General features: G+C 40.1%; 1 protein-coding gene across 1 annotated transcript in view; it reads left to right on the forward strand.

The window, feature by feature from the left end:
- The window catches only part of EBF3 (EBF transcription factor 3), a 211589-nt gene that overhangs the window by 152000 nt on the left and 34589 nt on the right, over window positions 1–25000 (forward strand). The window lies entirely within an intron of this gene.

The following is a 25000-nucleotide window of genomic DNA, read 5'->3' on the forward strand; positions in this document are numbered from 1 at the left end:
TATAATTTCAGTTGTTGTTGTTAGGTTGTAATTACTCAAACTATCTTGAACTTCAGTAGAACAGTGCTCTGCCCAGGTTTTTTATGCTTACGTTTTGCTGACCTCACCTGAATGGGCAAAACAGTGTGATTTGAGATTACAGCACATCATGTTGTAAATACGTAAATGCTTGTAAATATACAATATTTTAAAACAATGAAAGCAACATAAGCAAAATGACATCAAACCTGGCAGTATAGGTCAAATACAACAACTGATGTGCTTTGATCATGTTTGATGTAAATATATGAATGTAAGGTATAGCAGAGTGAAAAGGCAAACTGCATGTTTAAAAATATGCAACCTAATTTATATGTAAACCTTTCATCAGTTAAAAAAATGAATCCAGGAAACATGTTAGATGAAAAGATGAATGTATACACGAATTATACTTATTTACTAATATTTTCTATTGACAAGTTCATCTGGAGGAGCATTTAATCAATGAATGTATACAATTGTTTACAGATTTGAAGTGCTAAATTATAAATATATATGTTGACCACTACATTTACATTAAATAAACATTTATTTGGTAGTCTTCAGTGACTGTGAAAAATCTTAAACCCTGATACATAAAACTTGCAAAATTTTCCAACCATATTTCAATGAAATGGAAAATGTGTTATCAGATTACAGTGCGCCTGTGTCATATGCGGGTGCGCCTTACATGTCTTCCAACATATGCAGGAAGCTGTGCCAGAAGAAGTGGCGCGCCCCGGAAAGAGTAATGGGGTACGCACCCATGGTGCGCATGTCCCACCGTGCCACCGCGAGCAAAGCCCCGTTGGCTTTAATGGGGCTTGTGCATACACGGAATTTCCCTTATGCGGGGTGGGTGGGTGGGTGGGTGGGTGGGTGGGTCCAGAACAGATCCACCGCGTAAGGGAAGGGACCACTGTATTTTAAAGATCCATTTTCATAGTTTAAATTATTCAGATTAATTGAACTGATGATTGTAGAATTATTTGAGAGTAACAGATTTATGAGCCAAGTAAAATCTATATTAACCACTATTAGAGAAGTGTACAGTGCAAGAATGCATGTGACTGCTTGTTGAAAACTTCCCTAGCACATGGAAATGTATATTTTTATCTCTTGTGATCAAGAGACCTATGCCACATTGATTAACATGAACCTACATTGGGCTTAAAGCTCAATTTAAAATTAATTTGAGGACTTGTTTAAAATGGGGTGACAACATAAAAGTTACCTTCCTGAACTTGATTGCTAAATTTGGAACATTTATGGTGAGCATGTAAAAACACAGCCATTATGATGGAGTATTATTGATCCAATATTATAACCGACGGTGATGCCATCTTTGGATATCCTCATTTACTTAGTATGATTATCGACTTGCCTGCATCGCCTGGTAAATCTAGGGCCACTCCAGATTATTATGCTCTGGAGCTGGCCCTGGATTTTCCATGATGACAATTGTATGCACTGGACCAAAACTGGTGTGGTGGCAAAGTGTTCTCTGAAAGGGCCAGCCAGGCTGACACCGCATCAGCATGGCTGGCCCATACCCCCATACTCCATCCCCAGAGCCACTACCACCATGTCCCTTACCTGCAGAATCCCCATGGCCAGCTTCCCAGCATGCTGCCACTTCTCTGGTGGGTGGGTTTATCCATGCAACCAATAAGGAGATAGGGCAGAGGATCACCTAAACACATGGTGAGGGTCTCTGAAGATTCCCACCATGTGTTCAGGTGATCCCTCTGCCATATCTTCTCACTGGTCACATGGGTGAACCCACCTTCTGGAGAAGAGGTGGTGCACCAGGAGGTCTATCTATGGAGCTCTTACAGGTGCAATGGCTGTGGCTCCAAGGCCATCCTCTTACCCCATGCTGCTCAGCCCCAGGAAGGGGGAATGGCCATTACTAACTTTGGGACAAAGTCTGGTTAACCAAGGAAACCCACAGTATTTCAGCAGAAATCACTGTATATAATAGAAACAGACAGCGCTGAGATGAACACAAGGTTTTTTACCCATGCAGACAAGGGGCATATTACAGATAGAGGAGCATATTCAAACTGAGAGTGCCTGTTTTTGGAGCAATACTGTATGAGAACTGCCTTCTTTAATATGATTGATAATGCCTATTACAAATAACATACACAACCAAACACAGAATTAATTCTTCAAGTTATTTAAGTCTATAAGATTGTGCTTATGAAAAGACATTTGCGAAATAGAAGTATAGTGTTGGTAGAAATCTCACTGTGAGAGGTCTGAATCTTTTGGGATCTAAACTTTTGCATAAAGCTATCATTAGGTACATCAGGTACTTACAAGCATTCTGGTTACTTCATGACAAAGCAGCAAAAATAGATTATCATGGAACATCCATAGACATGAACTATGATGCATTTATTAATTAGATTTTTCAGATTTTTTTAACATAGTTATTAAAATTACAAAGATTTCTGGAAGAATTTAAAAAAGAGACATGGAAATAAAAACAAGAATTTGGTTAGGTGAGGTAAATCCTTATGCAGATGCATTTTTAGTCATGATTATAATATGTCAGTGTTGTTTATAGATTTCTCTGGGTGTTTACCAGAGGTCTGATATTTTAAAAACCTGTTGGTGTTAGATATGTTTTTTTCTTCCAAGTCTTTGGTGGCTGCATACTGGAAGTTAATTGTGAAAAACCTTGTTTAGAATTATCTCTAATACTACCTAATACCTCACTAATACTTTATAGGTCTGTATTCCTTTATTCAAAAAATCAACAGCTATTATCCAGATAATGTAAATGGATAATTCAGTGCATACATTAATGACAATCTGGCTTTAGTATTTAGAATCCAAAAGAAGAGTGTAATTTCTTGAACAGTTTTCTTCCCCTGTAAATGTCCCTAGTTTAACAGTGTTTAAAAGTCACATTCTCATAAAGATCAATTTATTCTTGGTCCCATTCACCAAGAGTCATAGGAAATGTTAAAGAAAGACATTTAAGTGAATCAAAGTTACTAAAACTGCTGTGGCTGCAATTAATTTTCTGGAAGCATAAAAAATAATAAAGAGCTGCAAGAGAGTACACATTTCAAATGCTTTTTAAGGGGCATGGAAGTCTATATGACTACAGAAAGTAAAAGGAAGGGTAAGGTCAGAACCTGTCTGACCTGGAAACTTCAGTCTGATTTGTATTGCCCCCAAATTGATGGGGACAATGAGATAATCATTGGAAATTACACTCACCATTGAAAACTGAGCCCAACTTCACTGTATTTCACAATATGAAAATTATGTGGCCCCTTAAGAGGGAGGGGCAGAATCCCCAGGGCATCTGTTTCTCATCAGTGTCCCACCATGCTTGCAGTCTGGCTTGGCACTCTAACATTTAACCTTCTCAGCAAGAGGTGGAACAAAGGGCAAGAAGGCTGCAGAATAATGAAACAAGGGTGTAGTGTGCTAGACAAACTGCCTTTGCAAAGTACAGAAGTTGAGGCATTTAAATGACATGTATGAATACTGATATGAAAGTACGAAACTTTGAAACAAGGCAAAAGACCAGCATCATTGCATACACACCACATTGCAATGGTCACATATAGAACGATTGCTATGCTGTTTCCCAGAAGACTGAGAGGAAAGTCTATTACCATCTATCCATGTCTTTTTTGCCTGCTGCTTTCAACTATTGTAAAGATACAATTACCTTGGGAGATTGTGGCAGTTCAGTTGATTAGCATGGTGAATTAAAAGAATGAGTCACAAATGACATGTCCAGCTCTTCCCTACTAGTCCTTGGTATTCCCAGCGTACATCACCCTTGTTGTAAGAAGGTCAAAAATTAGAGAGACATAACAGTTTTCAAGCAGCTAGCACTTAGGAGAAGAATTAACAATCATTCTGTATGTAATTGCCAGTTAGTAAATTGCCTTCCAGACTGTAAAATGCTATATAAAGTGGTGGGCACCTAAAATTAAATTAATGAGATATTTGCTGCATTTAAAAGTGAACACTGCAAATTAATAATTGAGTGTAGTACTTGTTTTAATATTTGTCAAGTCATGTATCACTTGCTTGTTTAATAACAATTAAAATAGTTCTTACCTGGGGAAAAAAATCTTGGCATATTTAAATTAAGCAGCTTTCTGCAGGATAGATTCATCATTTTACTTGTAAAAGTCACTGAAGGTTCTTAAATTAAATATCTGAGATTACTTTTTAATTACATTATAAGCCTTGCAATGTTATTTGATTAAGCCAAATTGTGATTTGTATGCTACTAAGTGGAATTATGTTACAGTTTTTATTTTAAAGCACACATCTGAAAGTGTGAGAAATCATTATGTATGCTGTCTTTAAGAAAAAGCATACTATGTGTATACCATACTACTGTTTTCTTGGAGTGCATTTGGCATAACTGATTCCCGTTAGGCAAAAGAAAACCAGGACAACAAATTGACTTCAGTATTTCTTTCACAGATATTTTTCTGTTCATACTATCCTTTCTCCTTAGTTTGGTTAACTTTTATTCAAGAGTGAATTTAATGTGTACCTTTGAACACACTAAGACCATGTATAACAACAAGGATATTGAAATTATAATAAATATAAAATACAGGGGGAAAGATAAAGAAATTTGAATGTTGAATGTGAGACATTTCTAGGCCCCTAACATGTTCACTAGATGAGGAGGAGGAGGAGGAGGACGGTGACAATGACAATGACAATTGTGATTGCTACATTCATTATTATTAACAACTATTCTGACATAGAGACTTGCTTTCTACTTCAGTCTTTTAAAGTCATTTGCTAACCAGTAATCATTCTCTTGGTTTTTTTTAAAATGATAAAAATTATATTATGCTGATATACTTCCTCATCAGAGGAGCTTAATAGATCAACTCTATGGGAGAATAGCCTTCTACTTGTATAGGAGCATAGGAGAAATGCCTTCTATCTGCAATTGTACTATTGTTCAGGCTCTTTCAGGGTTAACTATCTGTGTCTCTACCTGTATCATTTTAGCTAGTTTACATCAGTTTAACCCACTTCACCCTGTGAAAAGATTTCAAGCTTCAAGTACTTTAAGGCTCTTTTGTGTGAATTCCAGTTTAGTTCTGTCAGTGGGGCTGCTATATTGTGTTCAGAGTCAATAGTTCCCTTCCATCACAGCCAACACAAACTAGCTGTCTCATAGGTCAGTGCTCTTTAAACAAATTACTTGTATCCACAGAGCAAATGATTGTTAATTGCCTCCCACAAATCATACTATTTTTACTATGCTAAACTAAATGCTAATGCCTTAGTTAAATCCAAACCACCTGATCACTTCATGTACATATTCAATTATAGTTATCAACCATCATGTTTTGTCATATTTTTTTTAATAATAAAGCACAGATAGTGAATAGTAAACATTTGTTGACTTGCAGTTGTAGAAAAAAGAAAAAGAAAAAGAAAAGAATGCTTACGGCCAAATGTTGCCATGTTTAGCAATTCTAATCAATACACTACACTTGCTTTTTTATTCTTTCATTATTCATTAATCATAAAGCAATTCTATATCGTTGTAATATTAGGTATTTATTGATCAGACCTTGAGCACATAAAGGTCCTTAAAAACTGAGATAGGTATCCTTATCTTCCTATCAGAATGATTCTTCCAAATACGTCCTTCAAAATGTGCTAGTCAATTAATTTTAAATTTTTATAACAGCTGAAAAATTAATGTTACTATATTAAAATGTAAAACAAGCTGTATTTAACATAAAACGCATTTTACAAAAGCTAGATGGGAAGAAAAGCATTCTGTTTCCATACAGTTGTTAGACTTGCAATACAATAAGCATCTCAATTAGTCCAATATTAATGAAGATTTAGAAAAATTCTTGATGAGCTATCAAACTTGAAGTATAAAGTTGCATAAAATAGTTCCTTTTAAACAGCTGCAGTTCCAATAAATATAACATGGTCATTGTTGTCCCTGTTCTTTTCTGTCTCAGAGGAGACCAGAAGAATGAGACATACCATTTGTGCTATTGCACAAGTAGACTATTTGTTCTAATCAGTGACACCCATTTACTAGAATTGCTTAAAATGAACTATACCTCATACAGAAATCGCACATTTAGAGTGTTCCATTCATCATCTGAAAATTGAGGGCCAGTAAACTTTTCTGTTCCTCCAGCGGGATCATAGACATGCATCAAAATGTTAAAAAATGATTGGTGAGAGAGAACTGTCACCCATTTATCAAAGAAAAGGAACATTATTTGCTAATTTCCCAACCAAGGCAGTGACAGGGTGCTTCGTCTTTAGACCCATGGTGACCAACATGGCCTTTTTGTTATTAGTACAAGTCAAGCGCTTTTTGGCTGTTGCTAACAAGACACATTTGTCTATCATCAGAGAGTGGTTTATATTTTTTTTCAAGTAGCTGTGACCAAAGTCTGCTCTCTGCATCAAAACTGACTCTACTTCTCCAGGTTGTGGCAGCACTGGATAAAAAAGAAACTGATAAATCACAGAGTTTCTGCGTCAAGGTGAAGTTATTAACTCTGTTGTATCAAAAGGGACAAAACACAGCAGCAAAAAGATAGCCATCTATCTCTCCTACAAAACAAAAAAGGAAAGGATAGAAGGGGCATTAGCTTTTTGTGTAATAATTGCTAAAATTTGATCACATATTGAATACCTTTTCTTTCTTTTAATGGAAATCCCCCCCTTCTTTCTTCTCTGCTATTATACTGATAAAAATTACATGTGATGCATGTGAAACAAATTTTACTATAATGCAGTTAAAAGTGTTTTGTCATCGTAAAATTTTCCATATTTTAAAACAGACTCACCAAAGTTTAAACACTGCTTCCAAAATAGTGAGGACACCCAAAACTTCCAAATGCACACATGAAGGTGTGAAAGAACACTACAAAAGGGTGCCAAAAGACTGCTGTTCAAAACCTTCACATAATTCCATAATTTTGAAGGAAGTTTCATGGTTATTAGTGCTTTCCAAAACTTGCAACTGAAGCATCTGAACAAGTCCAACTCTCAGCTCTGTTGACCCACCCTGTTGCCATTTTCTGTGCAAGTATATCATGATAAGAGGTTTACTTGATTTATCCAGTCACCTCCCTCCATAGCTTGAACCTTGTTACACATCAGAGAATCTAAACCAGGTTTAAATTAAGCAGCTACCTGGTAACTATATGTGATATGGATTTTCACAGTTTATAGAGGAACTACTTTGGCACAGGGCCAAACTAGAGTGATGTCAAATGTGTCCTTGTACTTAATATGCTGAATGTTTTTAATGCAAACATTAATGAGATCAGAGCAGTCACGGAGAGGGGATTTAAGTTTTTACTTCCTTGCTGTTTTTCTTGAGGAAACACCCTCTTCTACAATTTGTTCCTCAATTTGTTTGAGGTAGAAATGAAGAATGTCCTTTTAGTGTAAATACAGGATGCTATGATCCTGTTCGTATCTGACATGCACACACTCTAAGCTAGTTCAGTTTGCATTTCAACCCCAACATTCTTCATCAATAGATGCAAAAATGCATCATATATATTAGTCTATAGTTTGGACTTTGCTCCAGATCAGTAAACCTGGGTTAAATTACATGATCAAGAATTTCATGTAGGCAAGTAGGGGTGTGGTTATGGAAGAGATACAGAATTTTTTCCCACCAATCTTCTTGGTTTCTGCATTGGCAATAATAATAATAATAATAATAATAATAATAAACATTTATTTCTACCCCACCTCTCCAACAAGATCAAGGCAGGTTACATCAACAAAATCCATACAATACAATAAAATAAATCCCACTATCCCCTCCCTCCTTAAACTAAGGAGCGGTACAGTTGGCCAACAAGCGGTGTACCAGTGCCGGTATTACGGTTCGGGAGTGCGCACCATGTACATGCTCCCTAACCCTAATACGTGCCAGCAGCGTGATAATGGCGGCGCCCTGTGTACATGGGCACCACCATTATGACGTTGTGCATGCGCTGCATCCAAACGGCACAACGTGTATCTTTACGTCTTTACGCCGCCCCAGGCTGCATATGGCAGCCTGGCTGTACCACGAGAAGGAGCTCAGAAACAGAGCTCCTTCTGGGCATGTGCCTCGTTCCCACAGCCACAAAACGACCGTGGGAACGATGCCCAGGAGAAAGGGGCCGAGTGGCCCCTTTCTCCCATGGCTCTGGCTCCCAGGTGTCCAGGGGCATGAAGCCCCAAGGACACTCCTTTTCCAGGCCATGGGGAAACGGCATTTTGTTGGATTGGGGCCTCTGGGCTGCTGATATGGCTGCCCTGGCCCCAATCCTCTGCGGAAAGGGGCGGCTGCAGACCACCCCTTTTCCACGGTCTGTACTGGGCCAAACTCAACATAATAATTACAGCATAACAATAACTGTAATAAATATAATTAAAACCATTAAAATAATCACAAACAGGAAACAGGACATCATGGGGTAGTCACTAGGATGACTATACTATAAAGCTTGGGAAGCCACTCCTTCAGCTATATCCCAGTTTCAACAAAAGGCTAAGATCGTGATTGTCCAGGCCATTACAATCCCTATTTCTATGTATGATTGTGAAAGCTGAAGAAAGCTGGTAGGAAGAAACTCAGTTCATTTGAGATGTGGTACTGGAGAAAAATTATGCTGATACTGTGGACTTCTAAAAAGACAAATAAATGGGTCCTAGAGCAAATCAAACCTGAACCTTTCCTAGAAGCCAAGATGACTAAAGTGAGGCTGTCATACTTTCACTATATCATAAGAAGACATGGCTCACTAGAAGAGACAATAATACTTAGCAAAGTACAGTAGAAGGCAGTAGAAAAAGAGGAAGACCATATTCCAGATGGATAGACTCAATCAAAGACGGCCCTGAATCTGCAAGATCTGAGCAGGGCTGTTGATGATAGAATGACTTGTAGGTCTTTCCTTCATAGGGTCACCATATGTTGAAGTTGACTTAATAGGTTTTACATTTCATGGTAGACTGTGGGGAAATGGGATTCTGCTTCTCTATGACCATGGAATCACTAGCTACCAGCAAACTAATAAAATATATAAATAAATTGCAGGCTAGTAACTTCTTTAGGATCATTTAATTATATAAATAGCAGTGAAAGCTGTAAAATGATGTAAAATGCACCAGGTGTGCTGCTAAAGAGAAAGAGAGAGAGAGAGTGAAGGAGTTTTTGTGCATTACCAAATAAGTATATATATAAGTCACAGACTGCTACATAACTCAGTACTCCCACACTTTGTTTGTGAGAGGGATATAAGCATTTCCAATTTCTGCAACCAGTTTTTGAATATTCACATTCTTAATGTCTGATTTATGTCCTTACACAGTTCTGTAAATGCCGTGATCTTCAAACCAACAGGTGTGTCTGCCCCTCCTCTGAGTCCTCTGAGATTATGACATAATCTCTTCAATTCCTGTGTCATCTGTTTTCACTGCATAAGAAGCTTAACCAAGTCATGGTACATACCTCCCTGTTCAGGCCGAGCTGGTTTGCCTTTGGAGGGACACCGCAGCAGCCAAACTGTGCGGCGTCCCTCTGCCCCAAAAAGAACCTGGAAAAATCAGGTTCTTCTTGGGATGTCAAGTGCACGTCACGAGTGTGCCATTGGTGCACCCGTGACGTAAGCGACACACAGCGACATGTATACACAGGGCGTCACTTACGTCAGGTTGGCGGACCTTGTGTGAATGGGAGGCCGCCATTACAACGGTGCCCACACGTCCTAGGGTTCCGGAGCATGCAGCTGCTGTACGCTCTGGAATTCTAGTAGCAGCGGCAGCATGCCACTTTTGGCCCATCTGTCCAGGGCCCAAGAGTGTTAGTGTCCTTATCACCCACTGTATTTTCTGCCTCTGGTGAGCAGACTACCATCATCACTTCATCTTATCAGGCATCCAGTTCTCTCTGATGGATTGAACCTAGGATTCCACTGACTATTGTTACTGTGACTACAATAGCCTTGTCAGCCATCTGAGGTCTGTTAACTTCTGGGCTTATGAAATAGTTGACTTTTGTTACTCAGTTATTTAGTCCAATCCTGAGGACAGTGACTGTACTTTCATATCTCAGATTATGTCAAGCCAGTTCATTACTCACCTGAATCACTTGTCACCCTTATATGATATCCAGATATGCAGACAAACTTACTGAAATGGGTAACTCAAAATGAAAGCCTCACCAGCATTAGTGACTAATCTAGTCTTAAACAGATCAAGGTTCAGACAACCCCAGCAGTAACCATACTTATACTATTATTACTGTTACCTGTCATGGAACAGCAGCCTTTACCTATCCAGCAGTCATGGAAATTGCTTTTGTTAGTTCTTCATCAAATTCATGAGGCAGAATGCCTATTCCTTTTCAGACAACTGATAGCTGATTTAATTATTGTGAATGTCAGACAAAGGAAGAGCAAAGAAAAGCCACATTCTTCCCCTGCAGTCAAGGAAGGCTGTCAAACTACCAAACTTGACAACATGGGGAGGAAACTCTGTTCTGTGTTTGCACTATCACTCCAAATTGCAAAATAGTGAACCTGTATGAAAGTGCATCTGTAATTTCTTTGAAAAAACTTTTGATAAACTGTGGAAGGATAATAGGTGTATGGTTCACATCTTCCACTTTGAAGCATACAGATAAACTTTAACACTAGCAGATAAACACTATGTACCACCTTTTGTCAAATCAACTGTGAAAAAAAGTTCCTGATCCTATAAGGATACCAACACACACACACACACACCTGGCTGGGGAACTCATCTGAACAGAGCTGTAGTTCACAGGTGGTTGTCCACTGAAGAACTCTACCTCCACATCAATGGTCTGAAGATGTTGGTGATCAGGGTCTTCAAGATCCGCCCCCTCTATAACCTTGCAGTATCCACAGAAAATACAGTTATGGTCTTTTATGTCAACAAGAAGGGGGATCCTGATCAAGAGTTGAACTAGAATTAATCCTTCAGTTTTGGAGTTGGTGCATAGCTCAAAGGAGCTTGCCTTAAGCTATTCACTCTCCTAAAGTGGACAATACAGCTGGTGCTATCAGTGCCACATAGGTGCAATAGCTGTAGTCTGACAGCTGTTTCTTGGACAGGGAACAGCAAAAGTGAATCTCTTTGCATTCAGGCAGAGCTCACAATATCCCTTAGTCTGTCACACAGCAATTGGTAAGAGAACTATCTGGGAGACATGTTCTTCCACATATGGTTGAGTCAGCTCCTGTATGCATGACCAGCGTCCTTTCTCAGTGTGAAAGTCTTGGCCAAGAAATGAGGCAAACTGCTTACTAGTCAGCCCCTGGTGGCTTAAGGTTTCCTCATCTTCTTCTCCTGTCTCATCATCAGTACAGCTAACTCCCCTCTCTCTGGATCTCTGGAAGCTCACAGCAATAGAGAAATCATTCCTAGAATACTTTTCATAGGAAGTGATACAAGCTGCTTGTGAATCAACCACAAGGAAATCCTATGCTGCTAAATGGAAGAGTTTCCAATTTTTTTTGGCAGCTCACTAGATGAATCTCAAATATGTGTTGTATTTGGTTCCCTTGGGTTGCAAGACATTTTCCTGTCCCCTGTTTCAGTGTACTTGCCAGTTGTCTCAAAGCATTATGTCCCAAAAGGGATCCCCTCTTATTTACTCACAACAGCATCAAGCTATTCATAAAATGAATCTGACATTAACACCCACCATTAGCTCTGCCTACAGTCTCAAGGAGGCTTCCACTGGTTCTCCCTTGTCTTGTTGGGAAGCCCTTTAAACCAATTCAAGTTATTTTATGCTTCTATAAAATAATAAATAACAATAACACGTTAACTCTGAATCTCACAATACCACTGGTACTGCAGGAAAGCAGACATTTTTGCAGATGAACAAAGCAATTAATCTGCTACTTAGTTACATATTGTGGTCTCTCTATTTCAAATGAGATGCTAAATGTGTAACAGGTACCATTTGTCTGGCATATGAAGTGGCTTGGAAAAGTTTTACCTATAGAGATTTTTTGCCTATTCCACTAGAACAATGGCAGCATCCACAGTTGCATCACAATATACTACTTCAGGATATTTGCAGGGTCACTGCATGTAGCAAATTGTCCACTTCCATAAGATGTTACAAATTTGACATTCATGTTCAAGAAGATGCCACTTTTGATTAATCGGTCCTCTCCACAGGAGTGCCATAAAACTGTTTTCTTCCTTTAGAAGGTTTAGCTCACCATTCACCCATATGTATGAGTCATAGAGATCACAGAGAAGAACAGGCTGCTCACCTGTTACTTGGGTCCTTTAAGTGGTTACCTGTGAAGTAACACTATCCATTCACCTCTCCTTTCTTAGAATCACAAGTGTCATCTTGTTTCTATGGGTCCTGGAATGGTGTGGCAGGGTGAGAGGAAGGACAGAAGCCCCAGTTGGACAAGTGCAGTAGCTAGGATTCCTACCAATAGACATTATTCAGCTGTAAAACTTCTGAACTTGCTAGGAGTAAAAACTATTTCATGTTAGAAATTGTGGTTATAATCTAGTTGTTTGGAGCACTAGTCTTTGGATTTCTCTACAGGCAGATATATACCATTCACATTGTTGTAGCTTATTTAGGTGAAAAGAGGGCAAGAATTTAATTTTCCTACTTCCAGAGGACTTGTCTAATTAATGTATGCATCATTTCAGTCTGCTAGAAGAACAGTGTGTGTGCTCCTCTTGGTTCTGAATATCATAATTAGCCATGAGAACTATACATTCATCACCTGCTTGCTCCTTGATATAAAAAAGAACATATCTGTGGAAGTCTTCTACTATGCTTGCATTGTCTGTGCTCAGTGTGGAAACCTGATGATTGTAATCTGTGGCATTCTCGTGATCATTGTACTGTTTCAGGTGGGATAGGATTCTAAACATTTCAGGGACTGCAGTTGCTATTTGCATCTTTTGAGAAGTATTCATAGAATCTTAGAATTGTACAGTTGGAAGAGACCAGTAGGTCCATCCAGTCGAACCCCCTGCCATGCAGGAACTCTCAATCTAAGCATACCCAACAGATGGCCATCCAGCCTCTGTTTAAATACCTCCAAAGAAGGAGACTCCACCACACTCCGAGGGAGTGTGTTCCACTGTCAAACAGCCCTTACTGCCAGGAAGTTCCTCCTAATGTTGAGTTGGAATCTCTTTTCCTATAGCTTTTTGAATTGTGGTGCCCAGAACTGGACACAGTATTCCAGCTGGGGCTTGAGCAAAGCAGAATACAGTGGCACTATTACTTCCTTGCTCTAGACACTATAATTCTATTGATGCAGCCTAAAATTGCATTGGCCTTTTTAGCTATCACATCATACTGTTGACTCATGTCCAATTTGTGGTCTACTTGGACTCCTAGATCCCTTTCACATCTAGTCTCATTCAGCCAGGTGTCCCCCATCCTATATCTGTGGATTTCATTTTTCTGCCTGAAGTGCAGTACGTTACATTTCTCTGTGTTCAATTCCATTTTGTTAGCTTTGGCTCAGCTTTCTTGTCTATTCAGGTCATTTTGAATTTCGATCCTGTCCTCTGGGGTATTAGCTATTCCTCCTAATTTGGTATCATCTGCAAATTTGATAACTATGTCTCCAATACTGTCAGCCAAATCATTGATAAAGATGGTGAATAGCACTGGCTCCAAGAGAGAGCCCTGTGGGACCCCATTGGTCACTTCTCTCCAGGATGAAAAGGAGCCATTGTTGAGCACCCTTTGGATTTGACCGGTCAACCAATACAAATCCATGTAACAATTACCTTGTCTAGCCCACCTTTTACAAGCTTGTTTGCAAGAATGTCATGAAGACATTGCAAGGAGGAACAGCTCAGCTTCCAAGGTACATCTACACATCAGTTACAATTCAACCCTTAAAATGTTGTGGGAAAGTCTATTAAGCTATAGTACCCTTGGGAAGAGTAAGCACCAAATAAGACCACAAATATGAAGATAGACAAGCACAACAGTGGTTTGCAATATTAAAATATATCTCAATTAGTGAAGCACCTTGGAGTATTTAACACTTAAAATGGAATATATTGTTTACTTTGAAATAGTATTCATGTTTCTGTATCTTATTAGCAAAATACTTTATCATATTAGTAAAATGACAGATTATGTTAGTAAATATTCTGTCACATTAGTGAAATGTATTCTCAAAATGCCATGCTCTATTACATTAACATACATATTAAACAGTGGCAGTTTCATTTCATGATATGAACATTTATGGTGTTGGATAATATTTTCTCCTTTCTATCTTAGACATCCTCAGTGAGCATAATTATTTTAGCATCATTAGTAGTGTGTCATCTCTATATAATGGTTTGTACTGGGTAGTCAGAATTCTGTGGCCTTTTGAAGCATCTCATTGCTTCTAAATTCCAACAATTTATTTGCTATAGGAGCCTTTACAAATATTTGTGTTCATTACTTAACATGAAGAGCAAACATTCTTAAAAATTCTAAGAATTAAGCAAGATTGTACAGTAAAATGCTAAAACATAAGCACTGAACTCATCTAAAGGATTATAATTGCAGAATGAGCTTCCTTACTTTTATCCACAACTGAGATACCATACATGCATACAGGAGATATGTGAGCATGGCTCCCTGATGCACCTACTTTAACTCTTTAGAGAAGTATCTACACCAAAATACAATTTGTGTAAAATAATGTATGTGTTGAGTATATGATCTAAGCCACAATTTAGAATACATTTCTTGTAAGTGCAGTTGAATTTTCTGGGACTGTTCTCTGAGGAGTGAAGCAGATAGCCAGGAAGTAGTGGCCTCTGGTCTCTCTGGCTACAATCGGGCCTGGATTGTGGTAACAGCATAGCCTGCTCCCAAAGCAGGCCACCACTTGTGGTCCCAAACAAGGTCACCCAGGAGCCGGATTTAAACAGCTCCTTTAAACAGCTACTTAAACAGGTCCAGAGACTTTGGGCTACCTTTGATGGCCTCAGAGCAGCTTCCAGCTGCTTTCGGGGTATGCGTCATGTAAACACCCAAAGTGGCCAGAAGCCACTTCTTTTACCCCATGTGTTTCAGGCCAGAATTAAATATACATGCGATTGCATTATAAGTCTCAATTTATATGTGACAACAATAGCAATGTAAACATTCCATACATACTCCCATCATGTTTGAATATATTTATTATATGTGCGCTCTACTGATATGTAGGCATAGCATCTCAGTGATCAGATTTCACCTTCTGAGCATGATGTTGATGGTCACAACATTTAATGCTAGGTAGGTAGATAGAAATACATAGATAGCCAGGACATAGTATAGTGGGCCATTGGTATCTGCTGGGGCTTGTTTCTAGGATATACTGTGGATACCAAAATCTGTTGATGTTCAGTTCACATTATATATAATGGTGTAGTAAAATGATGTTCCTGAAATGACAATTGGCTTTGTTAAAAAAATTTTGGAATATTTTCAAGCTGTGGATGGTTGAATCCATGGAGGCAGAATCCATGCATATGGAGAACCAATTCTAAACTTACAGTTAGTTCAGCATAAACAAGCAAACTGTGCTCAGAAACAAATGTTATTCAAATATACATAAATAATATTTGTTATAGCATGAAGGAGTGAAATGAAATTTTTAGACAGTCACTCTATTTGTTCAACCTGTATGCAGAAAATATAATAGAAAAACACGTTTAGGCTCAGAAGGAGGAGGAGTGAAGATAGGAGAAAAGAACATCAACAATCTTAGATATGTGGATGACACCATATCACTAGCAGAAAACATCAGACTTGGGGTAATTGCTGAGGAAGGTCCAGGAAGAAAGTGCAAAAGCAGACTTAATGCTGAACATAAAAAAACAAAAATAATGACCACAGAAGAAATACACAAATTCAACCTAGACAATGGGAAATCAAAACAGATAGAGTTCCCATACTTAGGATCAAATATTGATCAGAATGGCAACTGCAGCCAAGAAATAAGAAGATTAGGAATGGGAAGGGCAGCTATGAGAAAACTAGACAAGATCTTAAAGAGTAAAGATATACATTTGAGCACTAAAGTTAGAGTCATGCAAGCCATTGTATTCCACAACACCATGTACACCAACACCCCAACACCATGTGAGAGCTGGACACTGAAGAAAGCAGATAAGAAGAAAATTAACTCATTCAAAATGTGGTGCTGGGAATACCATGGACAGCCAAAAAGACCAACAAAACAGATCCAGCCTGAAATCTTCCTGGAAGCTAAGATGATGAAATTGAGGGTGTCATACTTTGGCCATATTGTGAGAAGGCATGGCTCATTAGAAAAGACAATAATGCTAGGAAAGGCCAAGGATAGTAGAAAATGAAAAAGATCACACATCAGATGGAAGGACTCAATCAGATGGAAGTACATGGGTCTGGGTTTGCAAGACCTGAATAGAGAAGTGGAGGATAGATGCTTTTGGAGATGTCTCTTCTACAGGGTTGTCATGAGTAAAAGTTGACTCAAAGGCTCCACATCTGTCTGTTGAACCATAGCTTACTGGCTGTATATTTAAAGAAAGCAGGAAAATGCTGGCTAATGGAACTCATGTTGATCTTTTTATGTGTTATGAGAAATCATGAACCAAGGTACATGCTTGGTTACATCCCATTTTGATTACAGTAATGAGCTTTATGTGGGGCTGTTTGAAAGTGATCAGAAACTTCATTTGGCCCCAAAAGCTGCAATCCTTGTTGCAAGAGTTTCACTGGCTGCCAGTCTATTTCCAGGCACAATTCCAAGTGCTGGGTTTTACCTTTAAAGCCCTATATAGCTTTGGTCCAGTATATTTGAAGGCCTGTATCTCCCTTTATGAGTTCATTCAAGCTGTAAGATAGTCTGGAAATGTCTTTCTTGCTGTCCTGGGCTCATTTGGTGGGAGCAAGGGAAAGGGTCTTATTGATGGCTGTACCCAGATTGTAACTCCTTCCGGCCTCAGTCTTACTCTCCATCTATCACAAAGTCAAAACATTTTTATGCTGTCTGGTTTTTAAAAATGGATGGGTGGGATTTTGATGCTGTGCAATGCTATTTTAAAGGTTTTGTGTTGTTTCTGCCTTATGGCGACCCTATGGTGAACTTATCACAAGGTTATTGAGGCAAGATTTGTTCCCTGGTTGTCTCCCATCCTTGTCTCCCATTCAAATATGACCAAGTCTAATCCTGCATAGCTTCAAAAATTATACAAGATTGGGTATATTCAGGATAGAGTAGTGCTAATTCCAGTTGTAGGTGTTTTTATGTGTTTTTGGTCTGAGGAGGAGTTTGAAATAATTTCATATTTTTTATGAATTCACATTAATTGAAATGCACAGGCATGTTTTCAGTGTTTTAGTATTATCGCTCTTTGTAGAGAAAAAGGAATGTATTTCATGGAATGTTGATTAGAATCTCCCCCCAATCTCCCTATAACAGCCAGACAAAATGTTAAAAACTTGCAAAAGAGCATTATGCAGGCCTTAATGGAAAGGGTATACCATAGTTGCAGAGGAGTAAAATAAATAAATAAAATGCTATCACAGTATGATATTGCCACTGAAAACTCCATAAATTAAACTCCTGTACCTTACATTGTTCTCAGAAAGCAATATGAAGCTAATGCAAATGCTGAAGTATAATATTCTTCTGAAATCTCGCCCTACTTGGAAGATTGCTGAATTCTGTATAAGCTAAAGCTCTTGGAGAGGCATCAAGAGCAGTCTCAGAGTAATGAAAGTATGATAACTCTGAATTGCTTAAGAGTGTTTGTAGCTTTTGAAGTAAGACAGAGCTGATGAAAACTTCTCCTGACTATTTTCACAATCTGTAATTTCAGGCAAAAGAACAGCTTTCTATACTCCAGTCTCAGGCTGCATCTGCACTGCAAAAATAATGCAGTATGACACTGCTTTAACTGCCATGGCTCTGGGGTTTGTAGTTTGTTGTGGTAGACTAAGTATCTGACAAAACTACAAATCCTAGGATTCCATAGCATTGAGCAGCAATTAAAGCTGTATCAAACTGCATTAGTTCTACAATGCAAATGCAGCCTTAGACCCTACAGTACAGTATCATTATCTCTGGGGTAGTGCTGAATCAAGCACCGGTAGAGACCTCCCAGTCTTGCAGGTTCCAAACCATCCAGAATCCCTCCACTGAAGAGGACAGAGAGATTTGATCAGGTTTACAGAGGCTTCCTCCCACTCCCTAATAAAATTAACAGAAAACAGTTTAACTGTGTTGGTAATGGGATGTACCAATAGGATTCAGGCCCAGTTTTTTTTAGTTTTTTGGAGTCGTATGCCTTGAAGGCATTTCTGATTTATGGTGACACAAAGACAAACTTATCACAGCATTTTCTTTACAAGATTTTTTTGAGGGGCTTTGTCCTTTGCCTGTGTCTGAGAATGAGAGTGAGGTTTTCCCAAAGTCACCCAGTGGGTGTCTATGGCTAAGTGGGAATTCGAGTCTTGCTCTCCCAGAGTAATAGTGCAGCACTCAAATCACTAAACCATGCTGGCTTGTGAACATTTGTTGTTGTTGCTGTTGCTATGTGCTATTAAATCACTTCTGACTTACAGTGACCTATATCACTGGGTTTTCTGGGGAGGAGATTATGTGACCCATCCACAGTTATCCAGTAGCTTTCCATGTGAGGAACTGAATCTAGTCTCCAGAGTCGTAGTTCTATACTCAAAGCACTATACCATGCTAGCTCTTTTTAGTTGTAGTGCACTTAAAATATAAAATATGACTGTAACAAGCACATAGAATCACAGAGTTGGAAAAGACTTCAAAGGCCATCCACTTAACTTTATTGCATGGGGCTTAAACCGTTCCCCAGCACGTTCTAACGGGGGCGAGCGGGGGCACGCATGGAATGCGATGGGCACCGGATGGGGCCCAGAACGCGAATTTACTGCACGGGGGAACGCCGCCGCTGTGCATTCCCATCGCGTCCCAATTCGGTTCCAGAGGGCGCCATTTCTGGGAACTGTTTCAAAGCGTCCCCAGAAATGGTGCCCTCTGGAACCGAATTGGGACGCTATGGGAACGCGCGGCGGCGGCGGCGGCATTCCCCCGTGTGATAAAGTCGCGTTCTGGGCCCCATCCGGTGCCCATCGCGTTCCATGCGCACCCCCGCTCGCCCCGTTAGAACGCGCTGGGAAACGGTTTAAGCCCCATGCGATAAAGTTCACTATCAAAGCACCCCTGACAGATGGACATCCAAAGAAGGAGACACCACCACACTTGAAGGGAATGTGTTCCACTGTTTGAAAGCTTATATTATTCAAGAATAATAATCATAGAATTTGGTGACAAAGATTCTTCTTTATTTTGTATCACATTGGCCTTATAGGTCCTAGCTTTTTTAGAGTTTAAAGCAGGGGTAGGCAACCTTTTTGAGCTGGGGGCTGGGTTGGTGTCCCCCAGAGAACGGGGGGGGGGAATAAATAATTAAATAATATAGGACAACATTTTCAAATGTAGGGCACATTTTTTAAAAATGGAGGACATGCAAAAAAAAATTTGATGATTTTTAAAAAATGTTAATCTAAATGCATGTTTCTTAGGCATGATCAAAATGGAGGACATTTGGGCATTATTCCTAGACAGATGGCAGAAATGGACTTCCCTTTCTGGCCAAGCCCCCTCCCCCCATTCCAAACAGCACATTTGGGCATTGAACATGGCTTTACTTAAGATGGCCTCTTGCATATTTCAGAGGCTTTTTGCATAACCAAACTCATTGGGTTTCACACTGAACATGGGTTCACATGGCTATGCATATTGAACATGTCAAGGTGGTTTCACCGTTCTTGCACCAAGTGTACTTCTCAGAAGTGTGTACTTGGTCAGGGCACTGTGGTTTTTCTTCACTGCTCATGAGTTTGTAAAAATCACAGCAATTTACATTGGCCTTGCCTCAGAGGCTTTCTGATATCAATATCACCATTAAAGAACCAAAAAACACACAGAAAAGCCACTTTGGAAAGTCACACTCTCTTAGCTTCAGAAATAGTGCCTGCATGCCTCTCAAGCTGACTCATATCATCACCACCACACTATCATTGTCAAAGCAAGGGAGACTTGTTAGCACTTAAAGCACACAAAATAAAAATTAAAAAAAAAAAAAAACCCTTGAGGCCTCTGGCCACTCACCACCTCCTCCTTCTGCTCCCCCTCCTCCTCTTCCTCTTCCTCCTCCTTCTGCTCCCCCTCCTCCTCTTCCTCTTCCTCTTCCTCCTCCTCCTTCTGCTCCCTCCTCTTCCTCCTCCTCCTTCTTCTGCTCCCCCTCCATCTCTTCCTCCTTCTTCTGCTCCCCCTCCTCCTCTTCCTCCTCCTTCTGCTCCCCCCTCCATCTCTTCCTCTTCCTCCTCCTCCTCGTTTTTCTGCTCCCTCTTCTTCCTCCTCCTCCTTCTTCTGCTCCCCTCCATCTCTTACTCCTCCTTCTGCTCCCCCTCCTCCTCTTCCTCCTCCTTTTTCTGCTCCCTCCTCTTCCTCCTCCTCCTTCTTCTGCACCCCCTCCATCTCTTCCTCCTCCTTCTGCTCCCCCTCCTCCTCTTCCTTCTTCTCCTCCCCCCTCTCCCTGCGCTGCGCGGCCTGGGGGCGGGGCGGAGGAGGCAGAGGAGAAGGAAGTGGGCGGCGTGGGCCCACGCGGGGAGGCTGGGAGGGCGGCATGGGGCTTCCCCCTTTGCCTCCTCTGCCCCAGGCCGCGTGGCCCTCCTCTTCCTCCTCCACGCGGTGGAGGAGGAGGAGGGCCACACAGTTGCATGGCCCAGGAGAAGGAGGAGGTGGAGGCGGCGGCGGCAGGACCGGGCTGGGGCCGGTCCTGCCGCCTCCGCAGGCCACTGACCCCTGGTTTAAAGCCTCAATTCATGTTGAGTATCAACTGTCAGAAAATCCAGTGCACTATTATGCTGGAAAACTGTATCCCATGCTCCATTCAGATAGACACAAAGCACCTTTCTGGATGCAAAAAGAACTGTCCAGATCTGCACTTTGTCTCCATATCTGAGGCAAGATCTGAGACAAAACCTTGGTTTTCTTCCCTAGACCAGGTTCGTTGAGCTTCCAGCTGTTGGAAGTTGGCTCCCTAGGAGACTAGTACAGTACCAGTCAACATCTCCTATGAGGTTCTCTTTGGCCATGGCCCTGGAAAATTCTCCAATGTGCATTTATCATTACCTTCAAAGGTGTCACCTTGGGCAGAACTTCCTTCATCAATGTAATCTAATCTGGATTTTATAGCTGGCAAAGGAGAGAAGTGTAAAGAAGACTGAGCAATTTAAAAGACATCTCAGAGGCTCTGCTAGATTCATGAGGTTGGCTTGTCAGTTGCTGCGAAACAGCAATACTAAGGACCTTATCTTCAGCTGTAACTTCTTCCAGAAATATTTTTGATTCTTCACTGGGTTGATCATGTTTCCAAGTCAAACTGTTGTTGATCTGTGAAGCTGAAGACACTTGAAGGAACTCTGTTCTTTTGCCTGATGAGAATACTATTAAGAGAAGGTTATAGCAACAAATGCTTAATTGATCTATCAATGCCAGTATGACCTTAATGACCTTGAGTACTAAAGGATTCTTGAAAGTGCATTGCATCATGTATAAATCTGAAGGATCTCCTATAACTAGGTTAGATGGGTATGTGTAGGACAGGCTTCAGGACTAGGGAGACAAGGGCTATGCAGACATTGGGCTCTTTCACATGGAGGAGGCAAGCATAATTAAAACGTGATTAAATCATGCTAATAGCGTGATTGGAGGGAAGATGATCACACTCCTGCACACTTCTCCCGTTTGTGTCCTGTGTGTAAATTGTAATGGACGTGTCATTGGGTAATAATGGGAGTTATTAAAATTATGCACGGGACACAAACGGGAGAAGTGTACGGGGGTGTGATAATCTTCCCCCCAATCACACTATTAGCATGATTTAATCATGTTTTAATGATGCTTGCCTCTCGTGTGAAAAAGTCCATTGTTATTCCATCCAGAAATGTGGATACAAGAAATGTGGATGTTTAATGATACTTTTTTAGTGACTTTAGAATCAAAATGTGCCCTTTTGGAATTCTGTAGTGACAAAGGACAAAGCTCTAAGCAAGAAGTGGATGGTGACTTCCATGTAAATTAGATGCTGAATCCACTTCTTTGAAGTTACAAGTAGTTGTGCTAAACCTATGTAGGGGATACAATTTGGAACCTTGAAAGCTCCTTTAAAGTTTGGGCCAAACTTCAGAGCAGATTTCCCATCCCAGTGACATGAAGGCACTGGCCACTACTGTTGCAACTTCATTGCAAATTTAAGACAGGCTCTGTCACTGATAAGCAAGAAGATGAAACAAATAGCTTTGCTCTGAGACTTTTTCATATCCTACAGTAACATTTTTCCATGTAGTCCTCATAGATTTGAGGCTTTTCCTCCTCATTTTTCTGTTGTTCTATCTCTCTGATACCAAGGTGTATAGCTGGCAGAAGTATTTGATGTCTGGCTAAGTTCTTTAAATTTGGAAAGATGATAAACTTGGGCATGTTGGCTAGCTCCTGGGTGTGCCCCTTGGCCACTCTCTCCACCATCTAAGCATCTGTTGTGGACATTTGTCATCTGCTTTCAAAGTGCTTAAGGCATCCCCTTACCTGGCGTGGGTGGGAGTCTGGACTGGTTGTCATACTTGCTGTTTCTTAATTTCCTAAAATGCATTTCTGACCTGGACAGGTTGAAACAGAAACTCTCCTTTGTCTGTGCTCCATCTATACTTGAATCTGGTTAGCTTACATTTAGAACTACAAAAGGACTGTGATTAATTGGCTCTCTGTTTTCTTGACAGTTGCTGAGGCCTCCTCTTTATTCTTTCACCACATTCTGAATGTGATATTCTGAAGAGTCTGGTGTTTGTAAAGGGAGATCTTGTTCAATAGGACTGAGGTGCAAGACAGACATCATTATAGTGTTCTAGGCATAGGAGACAAATAGGTTTGGTTACATACAGTTTGGAAGTGTAATGGTTAGAATATAGCTCTGGAACTTAGGATATCTCAATTCAAGACCATGAATTAGTATACAATATACTGACGTGCATAGAGGTCCAGCATGGTGTAGTGGTTTGAACACTGGATTAGAACGCTAGGAGACCAGGGCTCAAACCCTGGCTTGGCCGTGGAAACCACCTGGGTGACTTTGGATAAGTCACACTCTATCAGCCTCAGAGGATGGCATTGGCAAACCCCCTCTGAAGAAACTTGCCAAGAAAACCCTATGAAAGGTTTGCCTTAGGGTCGCTATAAGTAAGAAACAACTTGAAGGAACACAGCAACAAATACTGAAGTGTAGCAGTCACTTGGTTTTTGTCCTTAGCCAAATATCATGAACCTGTTCAAAACTTTGCATTAAAATGCATGTGTTAAAGAAAAGTTCAGAAGCCAAAAACAACATAAACCACAACTGACAAATCTATTGATTCATAGTATTCATAGTAAAGTTTGTCACCAAGGTTGCATCACAGGTATTCTTACAAGCAGATAATTAATTGTACAGTCTCTTGCTGTGGCTGAGCTACAGAATTCAGGGTTAGGGCAACATCTGCTTTTTGTTACTCAGTTAAGTAAAGCCCTCACCATGTAGAAATGGCAACTGACAAAGTTAGCAGGGCATGTCTATTAAGAGAATGTCTATCTATTAAAGTAATGTTTAATAAGCAAATATGAAAACTTCATATGTCTAGCAGGGTGGATACACACTGAATACCTATTGACCATTGTTGACCATCCCTGTCCCTCTATAGGCTACCATTTCCTAGAGCCAGTTGCCATTTTCTAGTGTCAGAAGTGTTTTTCTAATCACTTCTGGTCAATTTCAGGCATTTTTTGACCATTTCAGTTTGACCACCAACAGATTTAGGCTGGATCCACACTGTAAAAATAATCCAGTTTGATGCCACTTTAATTGCCATGGCTCTTTAATTGCCATAGAATTCTGGAAATTGTAGTTTTCTGTGACACCAGAGCTCTCTGACAAAGACTAAATATCTTACAAAATTACCATTCCCAGAATTTAAAAGCATTGAACCAGGACAGGTAAAGTGGTGTTAAACTGGATTATGTTGCAGTGCAGATGCAGGTTTAGACAGCAAGACTGCACCCCCAAGTCATTTTTCAGCTCCAAATTGCATTATCTTATAAAGTGGTTGAGAGTTAGTTAACTCCATCTTGGATTCCTACTGTTCTATAATGTAATCCCCCTTTCTCTAAATTGATCTCTTAGAAGTACCAAGAGGTGACCCAAAGGAAATTCCTTGTCAACTGTTCCTGTATGGGTTTTCAAAGAATAGAGGCCTCCCTGGGTTTTTGGGAGGAACTGATTGTTTTCCTCCCATTCCTCAGTCCCAGCACCAGCCCATGGATTTTCTGTGGGGGCAAACATAGAGCTTGTGGATAAAACAACAACAACACTTCCCCCTCCTTCCAACCAGACTGGCCTCTGGATTGGCTCTAGTGTTTTGACAAGTAGTTGTTCTTTTTCCTTATGTGATCATTTCAGTGTTCCCTGAACCAAGCCTTGCAAACGTTACTTTCATTGGCCTACATCTTTTGGAACACCATGCTGACAGGAAATTTCTGGGAATTTTAAGCCAAAAACTAACTTTTCCAATTTTTGCCTTGAGCAGTGATAGCTCATCTAGAGCCTTTCCTTCAGGTTATCAATTTCAGATAGGACTGTATATTTTAAAATTACTAGGAACTCTGGCTTTGTATGTTACCCTGATGACTATGAGGATAAAATGGAACATCTGAGGACACTAGGAAAATCATTAGTAGTTTCTTTTTTCTGATCTATGGTCATTTCATTCATCTTGTTGAGGAAAGAGAAAAATAATGGTAACTGAATATGTGTGTGGTAATTGTGCATATATAATCTACTCGTACAC

Source organism: Sceloporus undulatus, chromosome 3, assembly GCF_019175285.1.
Source record: "Sceloporus undulatus isolate JIND9_A2432 ecotype Alabama chromosome 3, SceUnd_v1.1, whole genome shotgun sequence".
NCBI classification, from domain to species: domain Eukaryota; kingdom Metazoa; phylum Chordata; class Lepidosauria; order Squamata; family Phrynosomatidae; genus Sceloporus; species Sceloporus undulatus.